This window comes from Sphaerodactylus townsendi, linkage group LG03, assembly GCF_021028975.2.
Source record: "Sphaerodactylus townsendi isolate TG3544 linkage group LG03, MPM_Stown_v2.3, whole genome shotgun sequence".
In the NCBI taxonomy this organism is placed as follows: domain Eukaryota; kingdom Metazoa; phylum Chordata; class Lepidosauria; order Squamata; family Sphaerodactylidae; genus Sphaerodactylus; species Sphaerodactylus townsendi.
In genome coordinates, this window is record NC_059427.1 from 146636479 (window position 1) to 146655225 (window position 18747).

General features: G+C 51.8%; 1 protein-coding gene across 2 annotated transcripts in view; it reads left to right on the top strand.

The window, feature by feature from the left end:
* MECP2 (methyl-CpG binding protein 2) overlaps window positions 1–18747 on the top strand; it is a 207894-nt gene that overhangs the window by 179006 nt on the left and 10141 nt on the right. The window lies entirely within an intron of this gene.

Consider the following 18747-nt stretch of genomic DNA (forward strand, 5'->3'; position numbering starts at 1 on the left):
AACATAAGAACATAAGAACAAGCCAGCTGGATCAGACCAGAGTCCATCTAGTCCAGCTCTCTGCTACTCGCAGTGGCCCACCAGGTGCCATTGGGAGCTCACATGCAGGATGTGAACGCAATGGCCTTCTGCGGCTGTTGCTCCCGATCACCTGGTCTGTTAAGGCATTTGCAATCTCAGATCAAATAGGATCAAGATTGGTAGCCATAGATCGACTTCTCCTCCATAAATCTGTCCAAGCCCCCTTTAAAGCTATCCAGGTGAGTGGCCATCACCACCTGCTGTGGCAGCATATTCCAAACACCAATCACACGTTGCGTGAAGAAGTGTTTCCTTTTATTAGTCCTAATTCTTCCCCACAGCATTTTCAATGGATGCCCCCTGGTTCTAGTATTGTGAGAAAGAGAGTGTGTGAGAAAGATCGACAGTGCGGGGAGAGTGTTCCACAGATTGCCACGTGCCCACCAGGCAAGCGTCTTTAATGGGAGAAACTGTCAGGAGGGCATCTGAATTCCCAGGCAGGAACAGGATTCAGGGTGGGAGATGGGGGGGGGGGGAGGGGGTTCATGCCGGCTAATAACGCCCCTTCTTTCCTTGCAGGAGTCACCAGTAGCCCCGGCATCAAATCTCCCATCACCATAATCACCACCAAAGTGATGACGTCTGCCACTGGCACCCCCGCCAAGATCATCACGGCCGTGCCCAAGCTCACCACAAGTCACGGGCAGCAAGGCGTGACACAGGTGGGGAACCTGGCAGGTGAACCAAGGGGAAAGCACACACTGCTGTGCTGCGAGACTTGACCGTTTTCAATTCTGCTTTTGCAGGTGGTCCTGAAAGGAGCCCCAGGACAGCCCGGCACCATTCTGCGGACTGTCCCTATGGGGGGGATGCGGCTCGTCACCCCTGTCACCGTCTCCTCCGTCAAGCCCACCGTCACCACCTTGGTCGTGAAAGGAACCACAGGTAAGTGTGCCTTGGAGAGCCAAGCCAGGTGCTTACGTGAGTGCGCATCCAGAAATGGTTGCCAGAAGCCCTGCTGTGGGTTGTCTCGTGTGCCCTTGTCGCCACACACAATTGCAGGATAAATGCAAACTGAAGTATGGCTCATGAGTCCCATCTTCTCAAAGCAAGGGCGAGAGCACAACTGCTTTATGGAGCGCCCATTTGGCTAACACCCAGCAACAGTGCCATTAGATCATTCCATTCTAAATTTCTGCATAAATTATTTGGCGTGCCAAACTGCGTCCCATATGCAGTCCTATGTCTAGAATCTGGCCAATACTCTATAGAGGCCACTATCTGGTTAAACATCATAAAATTTGGGCTGCATATTCACTATCAAAGCTCCGACAACTCACTGACGCAACTCACCTTGAGAGAACTCCATCACTCTAAATGGTGCACAACAGTTATAACAAAGATTGCGGAATTGGGCTATGATAGTGACTCTCTGAACATGCTAACCAGTACTGAGACATTTGCCCTCATCAAAGAGCGGCTACTAGCAATGGAGTCCCATTTTCACTGCACATGACTTGTACTGACATGTTCCTGTGTGTGTTCAGGTTTGTTATGTGGGTGTGGAATTTACCCCACGTTGCCGCAACTGAGAGCGGCCCTGTAGTGTTTTCAAAGTTCTGAGGTGCCATTGCCTACCTCTGCATAGCAGCCCCGAATCTCTTGGTAGTCTCCCATCCAGGGACTTGTCAGATCGGGCTAGCCCAGATCACCCAGAAGGTGGAGAGAGGTGGTTTGTCGTTTCCTGCCTCTGTGGTAGTGACACTAGACTTCTTCAGTGGTCTCCCCTCCAAGAACTAGCCAGGGCTGACCATGCTTGGCCTCCCAACGTCTGATGAGATCGGCCATCCAGGGCAGAGTACTTATTACGTAGCATATATAATCTAGGCCCAGAATGAAATTACGCGCACCGTACCGGGTTGCAGTTGCCAGAATTGTCCATTTTTGCTCCTCCTTTTAGGCGTCACAACTTTGGGCACCGTCACAGGCACTGTCTCAACCAGCCTAGCTGGGACTGGCAGGCACAACACCAACGCCTCCCTGGCTACCCCAATCACCACTCTGGGCACCATTGCTACGCTTTCCAGTCAAGTCATCAACCCGGCCGCCATCACGGTTTCAGCAGCACAGACCACCTTGACGGCTGCAGCAGGGCTGACCACCCCGACTATCACAATGCAGGTACGGTTCTACTTATCTGGTGAACCAGATGTGTTTCTGCACTCCTACATTCCCTCTGGGTGACCTTGGGTCAGTCACAGTTCTTCAGAGCTCTCTCAGCCCCACCTACCTCACAGGGTTTCTGTTGTGGAGAGAGGAAGGGAAAGGAGCTTGTAAGCCACCTTGAGTCTCCTTACAGGTTGCTGCTGTTGCTCTTGCGCAGGCTGAGGGGTCCTCAGAGACCCTCTCCCTAGTTAGCTTGTGAAGCTGGTATTTCATATGATGAGTGTAAGGAGTTTGCTGTCATGAAATACTAGAGGAAGAAGAGTTGGTTTTTATTCCTCTCTTTTCTCTAATGAAAGGAATCTCAAGACAGCTTAGATTTACATTCCTTTTCTCTCTACACAACAGGCACCTAGTGAGGTAGGCAGGGTTGAGAGAGTTCTGAGAGAACTGTGATTGAACCAAGGTCATTCAGCAGGCTGCATGTGCAGGAGTGGGGAATCAAACCCAATTCTCTGGATTAGATGCTGTACAACGTTTCAAAATGTGCTCTGTTTCGTCTGCACTCGTTTGGAAAAGCGCTGCTTCGTTGTGAAACTGGTACTAACCTTCCCCGCTTTCTCTTTCTTCCCCCCTTTCTCTGGTTTTTCTCCAGCCTGTCTCCCAGCCCACACAAGTCACCCTGATTACAACGCCCAGTGGAGTGGAGGCCCAGCCAGTGCACGACTTGCCCGTCTCCATCTTGGCGTCGCCTACCACAGAGCAGCCCACAGCCACGGTCACCATCGCCGAGTCAGGACAAGGCGACGCCCAGCCCGGCACCGTCACTCTGGTGTGCTCCAACCCCCCTTGCGAGATGCACGACACCGGCACAACCAACACCGCCACAACAACCGTTGTCGGCACTTTGGGTGGGCCGACCCAGCTGCAGTTTGTATGCGATGGGCAAGAGGGCGGTGTCCTTCAGCACAACGGTAGAGTGGTGCGGGTCTGCTCCAACCCACCTTGCGAGACCCACGAGACAGGCACCACCAACACGGCCACCAATGTGTTCAGCGCTGGGCAGAGGGTCTGCTCCAACCCACCATGCGAGACCCACGAAACGGGCACCACCAACACAGCCACCAATGTGTTCAATGCTGGGCAGAGGGTCTGCTCCAACCCACCTTGCGAGACCCACGAAACGGGCACCACCAACACGGCCAGCAGCTCCAGGACGGAGAGGACTCCTGCACAAACTCCGTGCCAAACTTTCCAAACCAGCTCCACTGGCACCACCATGACAGTGAAGTCCATTGTGGGCACAGGTCAGCTCGTCTGCTCCAACCCGCCGTGTGAAACGCACGAGACGGGCACCACCAACACGGCCACCACTGCCGCCTCGAACATGGGCTGGGGGCAACTTGACAGCGGGCAGAAAGGACCAGCCGACCCTCCGTGCCAAACGCAGCAAACCAAAAGCACCAGCACCACCATGTCTGCCAAAGCAGACACGCCCACCGAGCAGCCGGGCGCAGTCCAGATGGTGAGCTCCCTGCCGCAGACACCAGGTATTGGTGTCCCCGTCACTGCCCCAGTCCAAGCCAGTGAAAGGCCACCAGCCCCAAAGACCCTGCAGTCCGAATCCCATCACACCCACACGACCAATACTGCCACCACAGCTCGGTCCCTGATGGGTCGAGGGCATCCCAAAGGCGAGTGGGTCGGATCCACCAACCTCCCGTGCCAAATGCAGCAGACCAGCTCCACCAGCACCACCATGTCTACCAAAGCCAACGTGCCTGCAGAGCAGCCCTCTGGGGGGTAACCGGGGCGGCCCTCTCGCCAGAGTTGGCTCGTGGAAGGCTGGCGCCCGACTGCCATTACCGCAAGACCGGATCCCGGGGTTGCCAGAGCTTCCGCGTGTAAGTTCCAACCCACCTTGCGGGAAGGCAGCCACAAGACAGGGCACCACCAACTTACCAATGCACCGTCAGCGGCTTCCAACGCAAGCACCACCCAGCAGCGTTATGCTCCAATCCCCCACCTGCGGGGCTGTGCAAGCTCTAAACGGGCACCACCCAACACGCAAGCCCACGACGCATAGCCGCTTCTGTCCAGCATGGGGACAGGGCAGCCGGTGTGCTCCAACCCTCCGTGCGAGACGCACGAGACTGGTACCACCAACACAGCCACCACCACGACATCGAATGTTGGCACCGGGCAGCAGCAGGTGTGTTCCAACCCTCCTTGCGAGACTCATGAGACCGGCACCACCAACACGGCTACCACGTCCACGTCGAACATGGGTGGTGGGCAGGGAGAAAGCGCTCAGCAGGCACCCGTGGCACCGCCCTGCGAAACGCAGCAGACCACCTCCACCGGCACCACCATGACGCCGAGCATCGAAGGTAATGGTAACCGCCTGGGAGGGTGCTCTGAATGGAGAAAAGCCCTTAAAAGGGGGGGGTGCAATCCCCCCCTCAGAACCCAGCCCTCAACGTGAGCTCAAACTCACCCTGTGAACTTCAGGAGATGGGAACATCACCCGGAACCTTCACTGTCATTTCTTCCCCGGGGCCCAACCAAGGTTAAAGACGGGAATGACCAACATGGCTACTGCTGTCACTCTCTCCTTGGGGTCCACCCTAAGTAAAAAAATGGAACGGCCCACATGGCCACTGCCGTCACCCTCTCCCAGGGGTCAAACCAAGGTAAACAATGGGTATGACCCATCTGGCCACGACGGTCACCTTCTCCCTGGGGTGCAGCCCAGGTAAAAGACAGGAACTGCTCACACGGCCACGACTGTACTCTTTTCCCTGGAGTCCAACCAAGGTAGTAGCCAGGAATCGATGGACATTGTCTGTACTCCTGCACTGGGTGCCTTAGTCCAATAGACCTCTCTGATTTTGCTCCGCCGCCCTGGAGTTCCTTGTTAACTTAACAAGGCTGCTCTGGGGTTACCCCTGACCCTCAACGAAAGGCTTGTATCCCACTCTGTGAGATTTGAGGGACGCTTGTGCTTTCTTAAGAGAGGACAGTGATTTCCATAGACTGTGTGCCACCCCCACCCCCACCCCCAGTTTTGTTCCTGGAGCAGGAGCTCTCAGGAGCAGGACCAGTGGTGAATTTGCTCTGCAGGGCTGGCGTGGGAGGTGAATTTAGAAATGGCCTCCCTCCTCTTAAGAGAAGGGCCCGTAATCCTCTGGAATATATTGCAGAATACAGGTCAACCATTTCCCCAGGGCACACCCTCATAACCACCTAGAACAGTGGTGGCGAACCTTTGGCACTCCAGATGTTATGGACTACAATTCCCATCAGCCCCTGCCAGCATGGCCAATTGGCCATAACATCTGGAGTGCCAAAGGTTCGCCACCACGGACCTAGAATAATAATAAGGATTTGCAGAGGGGCTTACAAACTCCTTTCCCTTCCTCTCCCCACAACAGACACCTTGTGAGACAGGTGGGGTTGAGAGAGTTCGGAGAGAACTATGACTGGTCCAGGGTCACCCAGCAGGCTTCATGTTCAAGGACGGGGAAAGAAACCCAGTTCACCAGATAAGAGTCCACTGCTCGTGTGAAGGAGGAGTGGGGAATCAAACCCGGTTCTCCAGATTAGAGTCCATCTGCTCTTAACCACTACACCACAGTGGCACCTAGACTCAGCAGAGCCATCATAAGCAGTATTTTCCAGGATTGCAGGATGGTCCTTAACTCCAGATGTTATGGGTCATGTAGCATACGCTTATCTGTCGGTCGCCAGCTGGAATGGCAGGAGCTATCCGTTCAGTATCTGGCGTGGTGGCGAACCTTCAGCACTCAGATGTTACTTGGCACCTTGCAGGATTCCCATCAGCCTGCCAGCCCGGTGGCCATGCTGGAAGGAGCTCAAGAGAATCAAACACAATGGCCAATTGGCCATGCTGGAAGGGGCTGATGGGAATTGTAGTCCATAACATCTGGAGTGCCAAAGGTTCGCCACCACTGATCTATGATCAGCCCAGCTTCACAGGCACCCATTCATTTCCTTCTGTCGGCAGCCTTTCAGGCTTCTCAAAAACTGCAAATGTCTTGTGGCATCTTCAAAGACGTGACATTTTTTCCCCACACAAGCTTTTGTGAGTCGCAGCTCATTTTTTTCAGATTTGCCGAGATCACCCTGGGAATCCTACTTAACTGGTTTCCACGTATCTAAAGGTGGGCACAAGCTTTCATACAGACGTTTGGAAGGTACTTGTGTTAGTCTGTAGTAGAACAGCTGGATTTGCCAACACTAGCACCTTAGAGCCCAGTAAGAGCCGCCTTCACAGCCTCTTTCATCTCTGTTGCCAGTTTATGGTTTCCCTTCCGTCTGGCAATCCCTGGCCTCAATGGGGCTGGAGAGGGCAAGCTGGAACCTTCTGCTCTCCTTACCAGCCTGTATCTTCCACAGCCTCTGCCCCAGGCTTCCTTTCACAGCCAGCGTGGTGTCGTGGTTAGGAGCAGGTGGGCTCTAATCTAGAGAGCTGGGTTCGATTCCCCGCATGATTCCTCCGCATGAGCAGTGGACTCTTACCTGGGGAACTAGATTTGTTTTCCCGCTCATAGATTGCTGCTGATTGACCTTCGGCTAGACACGGTTCAGACCCCTCTCAGACCCACCTACCTTACAAAGGGTCTATTGTGGAGGAGCGGGAAGGAATTTGTAAGTCCCTTGGAGTCTCCTTACAGGAGAGAAAGGGGGGGTATCAATCCAAACTCTCCTTCCTTGTTCCATCTCCCATGTGGTTCCCGGAGTCTTTCTGCCCTGGGCGGATTTGCCTCCTGTGCCCACTTCAGTGTGGGTTGGGCTGTCTGTTTGGGCCACTGACGGGCCCTGCCTGGAGTCCCCCGCTTCCCACTCCACACACCCCCCCCCCCACCCCCCATCCTTTCCCTGATGGTGCCTCCTTCCTTGCCTGGATCAGGAAACTGTTGGGAGAGCCATGTCTTCCCCACTGGGTTCCTCTCTGTTGGTTCTACCTGAGGGGGAGAAATAGGCTTGACATTTTAATGCTTCACTTCGGATGCTGTGCCCGAGAGGGCAGGGAGGAAGGACTGTCCAGCGCCCGCTTCTTGCCGTCCAGCTGCCTGGCCCCTGCCTTTTTTCCTGGGATATTCCAACCCCGTAGTGATTTCTTGCCGGGTGCCGCCTCGCCTTCTGACCCCAGAGCCTGGGCTGGAGCTGTCCCAGGTGAATATAGCTAGGGCAGGGGTCGGCAACTCACGGCTCCGGAGCCGCATGCGGCTCTTTTGTCCTTGTACTGCAGCTCCCTCGTCTGGCGCCTGGGAAGGAGGGGAAAGGACGCTGGAGAAAGGAAGGAGGGGGCAGGGAAGGAGGTGCGCACGCCGCGTCCCAAGTGCAACTTGCCATCTTTGTTCAAATTTCCATGCTGTCGTGGAAGCTTGCTGGGTGATCTTGGGCGAGTCACATTGTCTCAGCCAAAAATGGAAGATGGAATAGTTTTATAAGCTACCTCAGGTTCCCATTGGGAAGAAAGAAATGACATAAAGTAAATAAATAAATGCAGCCATAGTCACACTAGGAATGTTATAAGCATTGTAACTCATAAGCAGTTTCAATTACTGTTAGTTGGTGTCGCCGGCACTTGGGCGGGATCGATGGCAGCGGCGGGACAGATTGCGCAGGGACGCAGCAAAGTGCCTCCTTCCCCGCCCCTTCGCTTCCTTCCTCTAAGGCGTCCTTCCCTCCTCCTCCTTTCCAACTTTCGTTAAACGCCTGCTGTGCCACTTGCCCGGCTGGGGGCGTGCTCTGTCAAATCAGCTTGCAATGCGGCGAGCTTTACGGTAGCGCTTCAGAAGCGGGGACTTCGAACTGGCAGGAGCAGTGGCTTAGTAGGCGGGGCCACACCCCCATGGCTCTTTGGGTGTTAAAGGTTGCCAACTCCTGAGCTAGAGGCCTAGCTCCAGTGACAGAAGCTCAGACCACTAGACTGGCATTGAAGTGCCACTAGACTGGCATTGAATTTTGCTACAGGGAACCAACACAGCTACCCTTCACTATTCCCAGAATTGAGTTTTTCCCATCAACGCTAAATTTTCTTTACAATGCACAGCTGCACAACTGCTGTGGGGTGCACTCAGTGGGGTGTACACAGTCTCACAAGGGCATGTGGAGGCTCAGTGGCTTTAGCCAGTGCCCCCTAAGAACTGAAGTGTGACCTTCCCTGTGATGTGACCTCATATCCTCTGCAACATAAGGGTACTTGCAGCCCGAGTGCAGATCCTCTCTCTGTTGCTTAACTGGCTTCCTCCTTGCAGATCAGTCACCCGTGACCAACGGCCAACAGGGGGAGCCTGAGAGCACGCTAACAGAGAGCGCAGCTGTGGTCAGCCCCAGTGCTGTCACAACCACTGTCCCCTCCACCCAGACCAGGGCCGTCACCACCGTCACGCAGTCCACGCCCCAGCCAGGACCTTCGGTGCCGGTAAGAAATGAATGGAACAAAGCCTTGGGTTAGAATAAGCTTGACACTGTTGACACAACTGGTTTGTTGAGGGTTTAGGAGCGGAAACGACCAGACCACGGCTACCCAGCTTGGAAAATTCGAAACAGCTAGTTGATTCCAAGCCTTTGACAACACATTGCTGACACACCTTCGTGCTCCCTGCTTCTATACACAAAACTGGCCTGAAGGGCTCTGTCATATGGAAGCTGGGGGTCAGGACTGGTTAATTCCAGCTTGTTCTGACAGTTGGGGGATATTCCTTGCAAGCCAAGCGGCTGCTGGCACCAAAAGTGGGGTTAATTCATTTGCACCCCCACCTTTCTCCCCCCTGGGTTTTCTCTGAGGTATCTCCTTGTAACTGCCCCTCCTTTCTCTCTCCCTTTCTGTATCTTTTTCTGTTTATTTCTCTATCTTTATTTGATAGGCTGCCACAAGGAATAAAATTTTAAAAACCCCAAACTTTCATTTCCCCTTTTACTTTATTCTTTTCTTGGTGGTGTGTACGAGAGGTAAGGCAAACAGATGGCATTTGTGGTACTAAGGAAAATCAGGTGAGAGTTTGGCCACATTTCCATTGGTGAAATACAGATTTTATTTATGGTAGTAAGGTAACTTCAAGCTGTTCCAAACAAAATTACTGTGATATACTCATGTATGCTTCCAAGTCGACCGCATAGAAGTCCGGCACCTATTTTTACTCATAAAAAGCACTGTGGGGAAAACTTATTGACTTGTGTATAAGTCGAGGGTGGGAAATGCAGCAGCTACTGGTAAATTCTCTTAAAAATAAAAAATAGATACCAATAAGAAATTACATTAATTGGAAGCATCCAGTAGGTTAGAATGTTTTTTTGAATATTTATTTCAAAGAAAGTCAGTAAACTCCAGCTCTGTAAGTGGAAAAAGAGGGGTCAACAAGAACAATTCATGGTCCTCAACAATAACTTTTAAAAAAAGTCCAAAAAAACCTTTAGCTCAATCAGCAAACCAAGTTAAAACAGCAAGAGTTAAAATCCTTCAAAGAGCTGGATTCCTCATCACTTCATCTAGTATGTCCAAATGTAAAAATCTAGCTCCGATTTTAAGAGGGATACTATCAGAAATGGAAAATCTACTATTAGCTTCCATTGTAAACAATGGGGGATGGTGCACCCCCTTTGGAGGTCAATGCCTTTGGATCCCCGACCCAAACTTCAGCAAACCTGGCTGGTATCATAAAGAGACTCTCCTGATGATACCAGCCAGGTTTGGTGAAGTTTGGTTCAGAGGGTCCAAAGTTATGGACCCTCAAAAGGGTAGCCCCATCTACTATTAGCTCCCATTGAAAACAATGGGGAATGGGGGCACCTCTTTTGGGAGTCCATAACTTTGGACCCCCTGAACCAAACTTGGCTGGTATCATCAGGAGTGTCGTCTGAGGGTACCCTGAAATTTTGGTGCTGCTAGGATAAAAACTGCGCCCCCTGCTGGCCGCAAAGTAAAAACACAAAAATTTTTAATGACTCTCATATAAGTCGAGGGGAGCTTTTTCAGCATTAAAATGTGCTGAAAAATTCGACTTATACATGAGTGTATATGGTATGTACAAAAATTAAAATAAAATCTAACTGGCACCAAATACTTCCAATCAGCATAAAGTCATTCCGACCCCTTTCACATCTTCCCTCTCTGCCCTTATACTATTCTCTTGGACTAGAAATCAGCCTTTTCACTCTTACAATGAAACTATGTCAACTTTTGTCACACCCATGCACCTTCTATCCTTTTCTGTCATACTCCAGTTCTTCCTCAGAGAGAGTTCTGACACTCTTAACTCTTGACAGTTTCTATATTCCTCACAGATAAATCCATCTCAAAACTAACTTCAATTTTTCTCTCTCTCATAAAAACACAGCCAAGATTTCTCTCACACAACTTCACCCCCTCCACAGGTGTCAAACTCGCAGCCCTCCAGATGTTATGGACAGGGGAGGATGGGAACTGTAGTCCATTACATCTGGAGGGCCGTGAGTTTGACATCTTTCTCTGACTCTACCCTCTTCCCCCCCCACCCAGGCACTCCTCATAAAAACCAATCATGGCTCACCTGCCTTTTTCTAGCCACTCCCTCTCTCCCCTATTCAGCACTCTGTTTAAAGACACACAAACCTACAATAATTTCAGTCCAACCTTAAAATCGTGACACTCCTTCTCGCTTGCTTGGTTGGGACGTAGCAGCTTGATGAATGGGGGGCTGAGGATCCTCTTTGCGGGTGAGGGTCTGCCACTATAAGGAGCGCTCCTGCCGAGCGGACAGTTTATCCCTGTGACGTTCACCATCGGGTCTTGAAGCGTGCCCCTTTCACTCCCTGATCCCAAGCTGACCTAAAGCAAAGAGGAATTTGGCAGCTTGAGCACCTTCTTTGTGTGTGCGTGCGTGCGTGTGTGTGTGTTTTAACCAACTAAGAGACTTCTCCATCTGAAATAATCGACATCCTGTGTAATTCGTTCTAAAGCCCTGCTGGCTTTCAGTAGCCTTCATTTCCATCTCCTGGTGGTGGTGATGTTCCTCGAATGAAAGGGAGAGCGGACGGGGCCTCCTGAGCTTCCCCCCCCCCCTTTGGTTACTATATGAAACTTCCATGTTCAGCTGCAGTATATGCCTGAGAACCCATCAGATGGGGGCAGCCAACAGGGTTGCTATTTCCATCTTCCTAAATATGCAGTCTCCGGATGCGGCGTATCCTGACATGGGTCAGTGCCAGGCGGGGCTGGGCTGGGCTGGGATGGGCTGGGCTGGGCTGGGCTTGCAGGGCTGTGCAGTCTGAGTTCTGAGTCTCTGCTCTTGCCTAAAAAGCTGTGGGTAGACTCTTCAAGGCAGGCTGAAAGCCCTTGGCCGAGGCTCACCCTGGAGGAGGCACGTGTGTCCCAAGGCAGGCTGCCTCTGTTTTCCCATTCAAACCTCTTCTTTGCTGGGCATTTCTCTGACGCCCCTTCCCTCAAATTGGAGCATCTAACGCTTCCTTCTTGTTGCCAGACTACCACGTCCTCAACCTTGGCCGAAGCGTCCTCATGGGCTCCCCACCGTGGCGGATTTCGCCCCCCACCGAGCCCCTGGCCACAGCCAGCACAGATGTTCTCCCTGGAGCCGCTGAGCCGCTGCACCCTTCAGCAGAGACACAGGTGGCAGCCCCCGACCCGCAGGAGCCAGCCCCAGCCTCCGTGCCTGTTGTTGCACCGCCCACAGAAGGCCCTCCGGCTGAAGCTCTTCCCCAGCCAGAACTCCCGGCCCCTGTGGAAGAGGCGCCCCCAGCACCAACCACCCCTGCTCAGGAGCCAGTGGCTATGGTGGTGCTGCCACAGACCACCACTGCAGCTCCTCCGCCTTCCGAGGTGGAGCCGCTAGCCCTGCCCCAAGAGCTGATGGCGGAGAGTCAGGCTGGCACCACGCTGATGGTGACAGGCTTGACGCCCGAGGAGTTGGCAGTGACAGCCGCTGCGGAAGCTGCCGCCCAGGCAGCCGCCACAGAAGAGGCGCAGGCCTTGGCCATCCAGGCGGTCCTGCAGGCGGCCCAGCAGGCTGCGATGGGTGAGTGACTGATGCCTTCCCGTTTGCCTTGAAGTAGGTTAGGTACTGGTAGCCTGCCTTCTCTGCCGGCTCTGTCGCTGGCACTGTTGCTCCCCGCCTCTTTGTGAGCTTCTGTTCCTCTATAGCTCAGTGCGTCAGCTGTCCGTGGTTCCAATGCTGTCCTTCCCTGGCGGCCAATAATAAGACAGGGTCTGGCGATATTATTGCACCCAAAAGGTGATGCATTAGGGCTTATTTTCGGGGTAGGGCTTATTTTAGGGGAAATACGGTACCCTCACAATTAATTGAGGCGGGCTCTCGGCAGCCTGTTGCGTCGCTATCATGCCGTGTGATGCATTTAGGCATTCTCATTGCCAGCAGGAGAACGCCGGATCACACCATCCCGATCTGTAACTACCGGTAGGGCTTATTTTTGGAGGAGGGCTTATATTTTAAGCCTCCTCCAACAATCCTGAAAAATCATGGTAGGGCTTATTTTCCGGGTAGGTCTTATTTTTGGGGAAACACGGTATTTACTTTATTTAAAATGTTTCTTTGCTGCCTTTCTGCCTTGCGGACCTCAAGGACTTCCAGAGTTTCCGCAGGGCCTGCAAGACAGACCTGTTCCGCCAGGCGTTTGGCCAGCCTGGTTAAAAATACATCTACCATGTCATCTGGCCTCCCGTGGGCACAAGGGGGGGGAGGGGGGTAGCCAGATGCCATCCACATTTTTAAATGGGTTCTGTTTTTATGTAATTGATATTAAAATTATGTTTTAATGTATGTTTTAACCTTGTTGTGAACCGCCCTGAGCCCTCAGAGGGAGGGCGGTATAATTAATTAATTAATTAATTAATAAAAGGCAACGTACAATGTACATAAAACTGCTGTTATAGAAATCTCATAGAAGAGCACCATTCTAAATCGCCAGTTAGGACTGTCAATAAATAAAAAGTAAAATCAGTCAAAACGCAGTCCAAAATAAAACCAGCTGCCTCCTAAAAATTGAAAGCGAGCGGGCCAGGCACACCTTCTTGGGGAATTTGTTTTGTGACCAAGGGGCTGCCCCCGAAAAGGCCCCCATCACATACCCACCCAAGGAGCTTCTTTAATTGGTGGGACTGTCAGGAGGGTGTCTCCCTGTCAGCATAATCCCTGGGCAGGAGATATGAAAGAAGAGGGCCTTTCAGATACTGTCATGTCAAGCGACATGGGGTCAAAACCAGCACTTTGAATTGGGCTCAGGGATTGATCATTCGCCAAGTGTTTTTGCTGTAACATCGGTCCCAGCCTGCAGTATTGCTGTTGCCAGATGCATCCTAAAGATTGAGGGGGGGGGGGAGCAGGTGGTCTTCCCTGGGGAGGTTGTTCCCTAATTATGGGGGGTTGCCACTGAAAAGGCCTTTCCCCTGTCCCCACCAGATGAGCGGCTTCATTTGTTGGAACATTCAGAAGGGCCTCTCCCTGCAAGGAACATCTTCCCTTCCAGTCCCCGCTGTATTCTTCTCATAGCCTCTTGGCGTCTTTTGCAGGTTCTGCAGAGGCCATGGACACTTCTGAGGCAGCAGCGGCCCAGGCTGAGATGGGCCACTTGGGCACAGAGGGCCACGAGAGCCAGCCCACCACGATCCCCATCGTTCTCACCCAGCAAGAACTTGCCGCCCTTGTGCAGCAGCAGCAACAACTCCAAGAGGCTCAGGCAGCAGCAGCAGCAGCTGCCGCCGCCGCCGCTGCAGCCCAACAACACCCACCACAGCACCCGCTGCCCTCCCACTTGCCGACGGAAGCACTGGCCCCCGCCGACAGCCTCAACGATCCAGCCAGCGAGAGCAACGGCCTGAACGAACTGGCCAGCGCCGTCACCAGCACAGTCGGGCTGCTGCCCCCCACGCCCACAGAGAGTAAGCGGTGGAGCCAGTGGTGGAGGGAGCAGGGTGGGCTCGTGGGGATGTGCCCTGGATGCATGTGTGGATGTGGGTCCAGAATTCCAGGGTGTGTGTGTGTGTTTCATTTTCTACTGCCTTCTTGATTATCAGCGATCACTCAGGGTGGGCGTCAATCCGGCTTATTTCATTGAAAAAAATGTATAATACCTGTATGTCTGTCCTCTACCACCAAATGCACCACCCCAAGGCGGCCAACAGTTGAGCAAATACAAAGGGAAGATGGAAGCCAGTAACTAGTAGAGAAGCGAAGAGCCTGCACCCCAAGAGAAATGCACAATTCAATAAAACACCTACGAACAGTGTAGGGGTGAGCCAGTGAACCCAGCAGAGCCTCAGACAGAGCACAGGAATGCCTGCGCCATCTGTTGCCTTCTGGGCGCACACACTCACCTGTCACAAGACCCCTCTGACTCATGGGTCACGATACCCCAGACAAAGGGTACTATACCACCAGGTATGGATTAGGCCCAGACAGGAACGTTTCCTCCCGCACGTACGCAGCCCCTATGAGTCATGAATTGTGCAACCTTCTCCCACTCTCCCGCCTTCCCCAAACCCTTAATAAAAGGTGCCAGGGACCCCAGCTCGGCAGATTAGCCAGACCCACGGATCAGCCAGATCCACGGATCACGCTAGATCGCCACTGGCCTCTCTCCACCGGATCCTGATATCGCTGCGTCTCGCCTCTTCATTGCGTCGTCCGTAGCGAAATCATGCTTAGGTCTCAGCAATCACTCTGGGAACAAGACAATCTAACTTATTTCATTGAAAAAAATTTATATCCTGTATTTCTGTCCTCACAAATACCCCCAAGGCAGCTAACAAATTAAAACCAAATACAAAGGGAAGGTAAAATGAAGTAACTAGTAGAGAAGCGAAGAGCCTGCACCCCAAGAGAAATGCACAATTCAATAAAACACCAACGAACAGGATGAAAAGTGAAATGGGATGTTTTCTCCTGTAGTCAGAGAATCTGGATCAAACTATTCAAACAGTGCTTTTGCCGAATCAGATTAGTCTGCAGCAGATTTCTCCAGAATTTATCTATTAGACTGTCGATCAACCTTTCAATATGATAACTTGAATGAGTGAAGTGTAAATTCCTGTTCTTTGAACTATAACCTGCAAACCAGACCAAAACCTTCAGAGACTTCCTCTTGTGTTTAATTATTCTGAAAACAAGTGCCAAATTATGAAAGTGTCCAACAGTGTATTGTCGAAGACTTTCATGGCCAGAATCAACCAGCTGGACTGCGTGGCCATAATCTGGTAGTTTTTGCTCCTAACGTTTCTCTGAAACACATGTGTTCTCATGGTCTGGTAATTTTTGCTCCTAATGTTTTGTTGGCATCTCTGGCTGGCATCTTCAGAGGTATTTCACCATACGATCTGTGCAACAGAGAGAAACGCATCTTCCCATGACATCCCTCTGAAGGTATGCCAGCCCCAGATGTGTACAAAACATTGTGTGGCCATGGTCTGCTAGTTTTGCCCCTAACATTTCGCCCACATCTATGGCTGGCATATCTTTGGAGGCATGCCATGGGAAGATGCGTTTCTCTCTGTTGTACCGATCTTACAGTGACATGCCTCTGAAGATGCCAGCAAAACATTAGGAGCAAAAACTACCAGACCACGATCACACAGCCTGAAAACCCCACAAAAATCAGTTGATTCCAGCCACGAAAGCTTTTGACAATAGAGCAATCTTAAAATTATCTGGTGCCTGTAGCAGTTTCAATTAACTGTCAGGGGACGGATTACAACGTTGAAAGCAAACTGGGTTGCTGACAGACGGAGGTATTAATGAACTCACAGTTAACATGCACAGTCCACAAGAAAAGCTGGTAAAGTAATCAGATGCTGCTACACCAAGGGTGACTCCGAGGATGACTGCGGTTACCCTGTTGGGGAGTTACCCTGCCTTTAACCAACATGGCTGGGTTGACAAGATTTGTGTTGCTAAGTTCTTCTTTCACATGCAGCAATATCCGTTGTCTTCATGGGATGGATTTAGGGTGTTAAGCAAGTCTACAGTTTTATGTCCCAACTGTCTTGACTGTAATATACCTTCTCCGCACTTCCTTTGTGGTGTTGTGGTTAAGAGTGGTGGGCTCTGTCCGGAAGGCTGGACGAACCTCCTCGCTCCTCCGCATGTAGAGTGCTTTTTGGGGTGACCTTTGGCTAGACACAGTTCTCTCAGAACTCTCTCAGCCCCACCTCCCTCGCAAGGTGTCTGTTGTAGGGAGAGGAAGGGAAAGGAGTTTCTAAGCCATCCTAAGTCTCCTTATAGGAGAGAAAAAGTGGGATATAAATCCAAATTCTTCTCTTCTTAAAAATTCCATTGATTTAATGCTTGCAGACCAACAAGTCGTGAGCAAAAGGGAAAGGGTACATTTACAAACAACATAATAATCTAAAATTCATCTGTGCAAAATTCAAGGCAGAATTTACATTTGTCATTTTATAAAATTAGTAATACACGAGATTATACAATTAAAATTTAAGAAATAATGCTGTTAAAAGCCATGGACAAAGACACACTTGGATCAGCATATCTGCTAATAACTTGGCTACAAGCTGTTAACTTCATGGTTTGACTTGGGTCCCTTTTGGGGAAGATAGGCCCCGGATCCTCAGATTGGGTCCCGAGCGCTTTGAGCAGGAAAGGTGTCTTCCTTGACCACTGCCTTCTTGTTCCAGGCCTTGCGCCCTCTAACACCTTTGTGGCCCCGCAACCCGTGGTAGTGGCCAGCCCAGCAAAACTTCAGGCAGCAGCTACTCTGGCGGAAGTTGCCAACGGGATCGAACCAGCTCCAGTGGTAGGCTTTTGAAAGATCTTTAAGAAGGGTGGGATGTTGGGTGGGGAATTCCTTTCTCATTTCCCCAAGGATCAACCCATGGTCTCCCTCCCTGCATAGAAGCCAGAGCCTCCCACACAGCCTCCAAAGGTGGTCATGAAGAAGGAGAATCAGTGGTTTGACGTTGGCGTCGTCAAGGCAACCAACATGATGGTGACGCGCCAGCTGCCAGCTTGATTAGATGCACCACGCTGAGGTAAGCAGTCTTTTGCCGGAAACCAACGGTAACCCTCCCAACCAGAAGATCCCAACCTGCGCTGAGACGTGGGTTGTCCACCACCACCAAGAGCGTGCTGAATTGCCTTTCTCCATGGTTTTTCTGTTCCTGGCAGGATGACTCGGGCACGCTCCCTGATTATTCTCAGCTCAAGAAGCAGGAGCTGCAGCCTGGCACGGCTTATAAGTTCCGAGTGGCAGGAATCAACGCCTGCGGCCGGGGACCCTTCAGTGAAATCTCTGCATTCAAGACATGTCTGCCTGGCTTCCCCGGAGCCCCCTGTGCCCGGTAGGGTCAGCGGGTCAGCCCCTGCTTTATCCAGCCTCCTATCGCACCTGCTGCTACGGATTACACCATATGCAGGCGGATTATACACTGGTCTGGTACTCTGCCCCCCGCTGAAGGGAGACTCTCTTTGGGGCAGAGCTTAGGTTGCGGATCCGTTCCCCCCCCCCCCTTTCTCACTCACACTCATTGCACTGCAGATTTGATAATCTCTGCTGTTTGTGAGAGCAGGCAAAGAGCGACATTTCCCCCTGCTTTGCAGGGAAGACGAAAGAAATGGCCCTGCATTATTCCGTGCTTTGGGCTTTCTGGTTCCACCCACTTTCCCTGCTGTACTTCTACCCTCCCTATCAGGAAGGCTTTTAATTTTTTTCCAACTTTAAGCAGATGTACAGTATTAGGTCCATCAAAATAGTCTAATAAAGGAGCGGTGTAATAAAGATCTATCGAAATAGTCTAATAAAGGAATATCAAAATATCCTAATGTAGAAACACTCTGATAAAGGGAGAACTGATAGCAATAAGCCTCTCTGTCCTCCTGTGGTAGCAGCAACAGAACTGATAAAGGAGAAAGGGAGACTGGTGATTGGTTTGGCCAATCTCTATTTCTGCCCTTCCTTCCCCGGGAAGGAGCTGGTAAGTACGGCAAGCCATGAGGGAACCCCAAAGCCAAGCGTGCTGCCGCAGCACTAGTAGTACCTGTGTAATGGGCCTTGTGCTGCTGTCTCAGTACAGTGATGCCTAGGCTATCTCAGAGGCCCCCAATTTTTTGAGCCTCTGGCCATATCTGGAATTCTGACACTGCATGGCGGAGCTAGCCACAAAATGGCTTCAGTCATACAGTGAAGATCCTTGTACTGTGGTGGCACCTCCTTCCAGTGCAAGATTTTTTTAATTATTTTTTTTATATTCTCACACAAAAAGGCAAACCAACACGAGTCACCGCTTACCAGCAATCACTAGCCGCTTGTTGCTGCCCTCCCCGGAGGGCGAAGGGGAGACCCCCACAGCCAGCGAGCTCTTCAGGCCTCTGCCGAGGCTGGGGGCGTGGCCCGGGACGACCTCCCTGCAGCTGCACAAGCTGCTTGTTTCTGCCCTCCTCGGAGGGTGAAGGGGAAACCCCGAGGCACCCGGGCTGGCTGGGCTTCCTCAAAACCCCAGCAGGGAGGCAGAAGGAGCTCCTTATTTGGGCAGTGACATCAAAGGGAGTCACTGCCCAAATAAGGAGCTCC